Source organism: Sturnus vulgaris, unplaced genomic scaffold, assembly GCF_052056855.1.
Source record: "Sturnus vulgaris isolate bStuVul1 unplaced genomic scaffold, bStuVul1.hap1 Scaffold_156, whole genome shotgun sequence".
Lineage (NCBI taxonomy): Eukaryota > Metazoa > Chordata > Aves > Passeriformes > Sturnidae > Sturnus > Sturnus vulgaris.
In genome coordinates, this window is record NW_028276073.1 from 2,998,514 (window position 1) to 3,004,979 (window position 6,466).

Here is a 6,466-nt window from a genome sequence, read left to right on the forward strand (position 1 = left end):
GGCGGCCGAATGCTGGGTAGACCTGTTGCCCTCGGCCGGCCTTTGGACGTGGCGGCCTAATGCTGGGTAGACCTGTTGCCCTCGGCCGGCCTTTGGACGTGGCGGCCTAATGCTGGGTAGACCTGTTGCCCTCGGCCGGCCGTGTTACCGGCCGGCCTAATGCTGGGTAGACCTGTTGCCCTCGGCCGGCCTTTGGACGTGGTGGCCGAATGCTGGGTAGACCTGTTGCCCTCGGCCGGCCTTTGGACGTGGCGGCCTAATGCTGGGTAGACCTGTTGCCCTCGGCCGGCCTTTGGACGTGGCGGCCGAATGCTGGGTAGACCTGTTGCCCTCGGCCGGCAGTGTTACCGGCCGGCCTAATGCTGGGTAGACCTGTTGCCCTCGGCCCGCCGTGTTACCGGCCAGCCGAATGCTGGGTAGACCTGTTGCCCTCGGCCGGCCTTTGTACGTGGTGGCCGAATGCTGGGTAGACCTGTTGCCCTCGGCCGGCCTTTGGACGTGGCGGCCTAATGCTGGGTAGACCTGTTGCCCTCGGCCGGCCTTTGGACGTGGCGGCCGAATGCTGGGTAGACCTGTTGCCCTCGGCCGGCCTTTGGACGTGGCGGCCTAATGCTGGGTAGACCTGTTGCCCTCGGCCGGCCTTTGGACGTGGCGGCCTAATGCTGGGTAGACCTGTTGCCCTCGGCCGGCCGTGTTACCGGCCGGCCTAATGCTGGGTAGACCTGTTGCCCTCGGCCGGCCTTTGGACGTGGTGGCCGAATGCTGGGTAGACCTGTTGCCCTCGGCCGGCCTTTGGACGTGGCGGCCTAATGCTGGGTAGACCTGTTGCCCTCGGCCGGCCTTTGGACGTGGCGGCCGAATGCTGGGTAGACCTGTTGCCCTCGGCCGGCAGTGTTACCGGCCGGCCTAATGCTGGGTAGACCTGTTGCCCTCGGCCCGCCGTGTTACCGGCCAGCCGAATGCTGGGTAGACCTGTTGCCCTCGGCCGGCCTTTGTACGTGGTGGCCGAATGCTGGGTAGACCTGTTGCCCTCGGCCGGCCTTTGGACGTGGCGGCCTAATGCTGGGTAGACCTGTTGCCCTCGGCCGGCCTTTGGACGTGGCGGCCTAATGCTGGGTAGACCTGTTGCCCTCGGCCGGCCTTTGTACCTGACGGCCGAATGCTGGGTAGACCTGTTGCCCTCGGCCGGCCTTTGTACCTGACGGCCGAATGCTGGGTAGACCTGTTGCCCTCTGCCGGCCGTCTTTCCGGCTGGCCTAATGCTGGGTAGACCTGTTGCCCTCGGCCGGCCCTGGTACCGGCCGGCATAATGCTGGGTAGACCTGTTGCCCTCGGCCGGTCTTTGTCTCTGGCCACCCGCGGCGTGGTAGTCCTGTTACCGTCGGCCGGCCTTGCAGCCCGGCCGCCGCGCGATGGCGCCCCGTCTCTTCCATCGGACGCGCGGCCCCCTTGTCGTCTCTGCAGCGGCGAGCACGCCTTCGGCGGTCGGCCTGCACGTCCGGCATGACCGCGGGCACTGGCAGCCCAGCAGGCAGCCCTGCTCTCGCGTCTTCTTCCCCCCGGCGAAAGGCGGGGCGTGAAGGCGGGCGACTTTCGGTCCCAGCCGTGCCCAGGTGTCCCTGCCGGCTCCGTGCGCCAGCATCCACTGGCGAGCTCCGCCGGCCTCTTCCCCAGCCGCGGCCCCTGTCCGCTCCGCCGTCATGGTGCCGGCACCCCACTTCCCCAAGCGCTCCCCGACAGGAGCAGGCAGCGTTGTCGCGCCCCCTCCCCGTGCTCGAATGGACCGCGGCCCTGCTCCGGGCTTCATTTCTGCAGCGCGCTCGCTCGCTCGCTCGCTCGCGCGCTCCCTCCCTCCCCCCCCCCTCCCCCCTCCCCCCGGCCGCCCACCCGCCGCGCTGCCGCCCTGCCGCAGGCTTGAGCGGCGCCGGGGCGGAGGAGGAAGGAACGCCACCAAAGCAAAAGGCTCCGAGAAAGCTGAACAGAGAGCTTCTTTGACCAGGGACAGACGGCGCCAATCATCCCGCCGCCATCCCTGCTTGTGCACCAGGCTCTCCGCCTGCCGACCTCGGCATCAGCCTCCCGCCGCCGCCGTGTAAACTGCCCGGTGGGACCGTGGGCGGGGGCAGGAAGAGGCTGAAAGTGCTGCCAGGGAGGCTGATGGCGGAGGGCGGGGTCGCCCCCAACCGACAATGGGCAGGGCCCGAGGCAGTCTGAAAGCGCTGCCAGGGAGGCTGATGGCGGAGGGCGGGGTCGCCCCCAACCGACAATGGGCAGGGCCCGAGGCAGTCTGAAAGCGCTGCCAGGGAGGCTGAGGGCGGGGGGCGGGGCGCCCCCAACCGACAATGGGCAGGGCCCGAGGCAGTCTGAAAGCGCTGCCAGGGAGGCTGAGGGCGGGGGGCGGGGCGCCCCCAGCCGACAATGGGCAGGGGCCCGAGAGAGTCTGAAAGCGCTGCCAGGGAGGCTGACGGCGGGGGGCAGGGCGCCCCCAGCCGACAATGGGCAGGGGCGGGGAAAGTCTGAAAGCGCTGCATGGGAGGTTGATGGCGGAGGGCGGGCTCGCCCCCAGCGTTAATGGGTGGCTGCGGAAGACGGGGCAGGGACAGGGAGAGGGCAGGCGGCTTCGTGCCGGCCCCGGGCGCCTCGACAGCGAGCCCTCACGGCCCCCCAAACCCGCGCCGAGGCCCCAAGAGCTCTGCAGACCTTCCGCGGAAGAACCGGCCCGAAAGCGGCCACCCGCTTGCCGACGGCGGCGCCGGTCGCCTCGATGCAGCCGCCTCCGTGGGGCGGGAAGGGGCAGGGCGAGTTGTGCCAGGGCGCGGCGGCTTTGGGCCGAGTTTCGCTGCACGTACGTGCTTCCCCTGGCTGTGCTGCGGCCCGTGAGGTTCTGTTTTGTGGTGGGGGGGGGCTCTGTAGGTAGGGTCTCTGGGGGACGGGGGAGGAGGCGTGGGGTAGGGAGGACGCCGTTTGGGGGGGTCAGTGTGTCAGCAGGGCGAGAACCGGGCACAGGCCCTCCGTCAGCTCGGCTGTGGGCCCAAAGGGATCACAAATAAGATTTGGCAAGAGTTTTGTTTTCCGGAAAAGATTTTCTTTCCGAGTAAATAGAAGAGGCAATCATTCAAAAAAGGCAAAGAGGAAATGAAACAAATCAAATCAAATCAAAACAAAACAAAACAAAACAAAACAAAACGAAATAAAATAAAATAATAAAATGAAATGAAAAGAAATGAAATGAAATGATGAAATAAAATGTTGTCGAAAATATGTCTTGGTCTTGAAATCGATTCTGCCGGGCGGGGCAAGGCTGCTGGAGCACTTGGGCTCCGGAGCGTTAAGAGGCTGTGGGGTTTCCCCGGCTCCGAGATGGTACAAGGATGCCTCGTCTACCCGGATCCGCGAAACGTGGCCCGTCCCGCGGCGGCCAGGTCGACGCGGCTCCGGGGCCGGTGGCGTGGGACCGCCGTCGCCGGCGAAGGCGCAGCGGCGGCGGCCGTGGCCGCGACGACCAGGTCTACACGACTCCGGGAAACTTGGCCGGTCCCGCGGCGGCCAGGTCTACTGGGCTCCGGGATGGGCGGCCGCCGTGGCCGCGGCGACCAGGTCTACCCGCCTCCGGGACCGGCGGCGTGGGTCCGCCGTCGAGGGCGAGGGCGCTGCGACGGCCGCGGCGACCGGGTCTACCTAGCTCCGGTGCGACCCGGGCTGCGTGCAGCATGGCGAAGGTAGACCTGTGGTCCGCATCACGGCGTGGGCAGACCTGGTGTCCGCAGCATGGAGCGGGTAGACATGTTGTCCGCCGCATGGAGTGGGTAGACCTGTTGTCCGCGTAATGGAGTAGTTAGACCTGGTGTCCGCAGCTTGGAGTGGGTAGACCTGTTGTCCGCAGCAAGCCGTGGGTAGACCTGGTGTCCGCAGCATGACCTGGGTAGACCTGGTGTCCGCAGCTTGGTAGACCTGTTGCCCGTTTCATGGCTGGGTAGACCTGGTGTCCGCAGCAAGCCGTGGGTAGACCTGGTGTCCGCAGCTTGGTAGACCTGTTGCCCGTTTCATGGCTGGGTAGACCTGTTGTCCGCAGCATTGAGTTGGTAGACCTGGTGTCCGCAGCATGCCCTGGGTAGACCTGGTGTCCGCAGCTTGGTAGACCTGTTGCCCGTTTCATGGCTGGGTAGACCTGTTGTCCGCAGCATTGAGTGGGTAGACCTGGTGTCCGCAGCATGCCCTGGGTAGACCTGGTGTCCGCAGCTTGGTAGACCTGTTGCCCGTTTCATGGCTGGGTAGACCTGGTGTCCGCAGCAAGCCGTGAGTAGACCTGTTGCCCGTTTCATGGCTGGGTAGACCTGGTGTCCGCAGCATGCCCTGGGTAGACCTGGTGTCCGCAGCTTGGTAGACCTGTTGCCCGTTTCATGGCTGGGTAGACCTGGTGTCCGCAGCAAGCCGTGGGTAGACCTGGTGTCCGCAGCTTGGTAGACCTGTTGCCCGTTTCATGGCTGGGTAGACCTGGTGTCCGCAGCAAGCCGTGAGTAGACCTGTTGCCCGTTTCATGGCTGGGTAGACCTGGTGTCCGCAGCATGCCCTGGGTAGACCTGGTGTCCGCAGCTTGGTAGACCTGTTGCCCGTTTCATGGCTGGGTAGACCTGTTGTCCGCAGCAAGCCGTGAGTAGACCTGTTGCCCGTTTCATGGCTGGGTAGACCTGTTGTCCGCAGCATGCCCTGGGTAGACCTGGTGTCCGCAGCTTGGTAGACCTGTTGCCCGTTTCATGGCTGGGTAGACCTGTTGTCCGCAGCATTGAGTGGGTAGACCTGTTGCCCGTTTCATGGCTGGGTAGACCTGGTGTCCGCAGCTTGGTAGACCTGTTGCCCGTTTCATGGCTGGGTAGACCTGGTGTCCGCAGCATTGAGTTGGTAGACCTGGTGTCCGCTACATACCCTGGGTAGACCTGGTGTCCGCAGCTTGGTAGACCTGTTGCCCGTTTCATGGCTGGGTAGACCTGGTGTCCGCAGCATTGAGTTGGTAGACCTGGTGTCCGCAGCATGCCCTGGGTAGACCTGTTGTCCGCAGCTTGGTAGACCTGTTGCCCGTTTCATGGCTGGGTAGACCTGGTGTCCGCAGCAAGCCGTGAGTAGACCTGTTGCCCGTTTCATGGCTGGGTAGACCTGGTGTCCGCAGCATGCCCTGGGTAGACCTGTTGTCCGCAGCTTGGTAGACCTGTTGCCCGTTTCATGGCTGGGTAGACCTGTTGTCCGCAGCAAGCCGTGAGTAGACCTGTTGCCCGTTTCATGGCTGGGTAGACCTGGTGTCCGCAGCATGCCCTGGGTAGACCTGGTGTCCGCAGCTTGGTAGACCTCTTGCCCGTTTCATGGCTGGGTAGACCTGTTGTCCGCAGCAAGCCGTGGGTAGACCTGGTGTCCGCAGCATGCCCTGGGTAGACCTGGTGTCCGCAGCTTGGTAGACCTGTTGCCCGTTTCATGGCTGGGTAGACCTGGTGTCCGCAGCAAGCCGTGAGTAGACCTGTTGCCCGTTTCATGGCTGGGTAGACCTGGTGTCCGCAGCATGCCCTGGGTAGACCTGGTGTCCGCAGCTTGGTAGACCTGTTGCCCGTTTCATGGCTGGGTAGACCTGGTGTCCGCAGCAAGCCGTGAGTAGACCTGTTGCCCGTTTCATGGCTGGGTAGACCTGGTGTCCGCAGCATGCCCTGGGTAGACCTGGTGTCCGCAGCTTGGTAGACCTGTTGCCCGTTTCATGGCTGGGTAGACCTGGTGTCCGCAGCAAGCCGTGGGTAGACCTGGTGTCCGCAGCTTGGTAGACCTGTTGCCCGATTCATGCCTGGGTAGACCTGTTGTCCGCAGCAAGCCGTGGGTAGACCTGGTGTCCGCAGCTTGGTAGACCTGTTGCCCGATTCATGCCTGGGTAGACCTGTTGCCCGCAGCATTGAGTTGGTAGACCTGTTGCCCGTTTCATGGCTGGGTAGACCTGGTGTCCGCAGCATTGAGTTGGTAGACCTGGTGTCCGCAGCATGCCCTGGGTAGACCTGGTGTCCGCAGCTTGGTAGACCTGTTGCCCGTTTCATGGCTGGGTAGACCTGTTGTCCGCAGCATTGAGTTGGTAGACCTGGTGTCCGCAGCATGCCCTGGGTAGACCTGGTGTCCGCAGCTTGGTAGACCTGTTGCCCGTTTCATGGCTGGGTAGACCTGGTGTCCGCAGCTTGGTAGACCTGTTGCCTGTTTCATGGCTGGGTAGACCTGGTGTCCGCAGCAAGCCGTGAGTAGACCTGTTGCCCGTTTCATGGCTGGGTAGACCTGGTGTCCGCAGCATGCCCTGGGTAGACCTGGTGTCCGCAGCTTGGTAGACCTGTTGCCCGTTTCATGGCTGGGTAGACCTGTTGTCCGCTGCAAGCCGTGAGTAGACCTGTTGCCCGTTTCATGGCTGGGTAGACCTGGTGTCCGCAGCATTGAGTGGGTAGACCTGGTG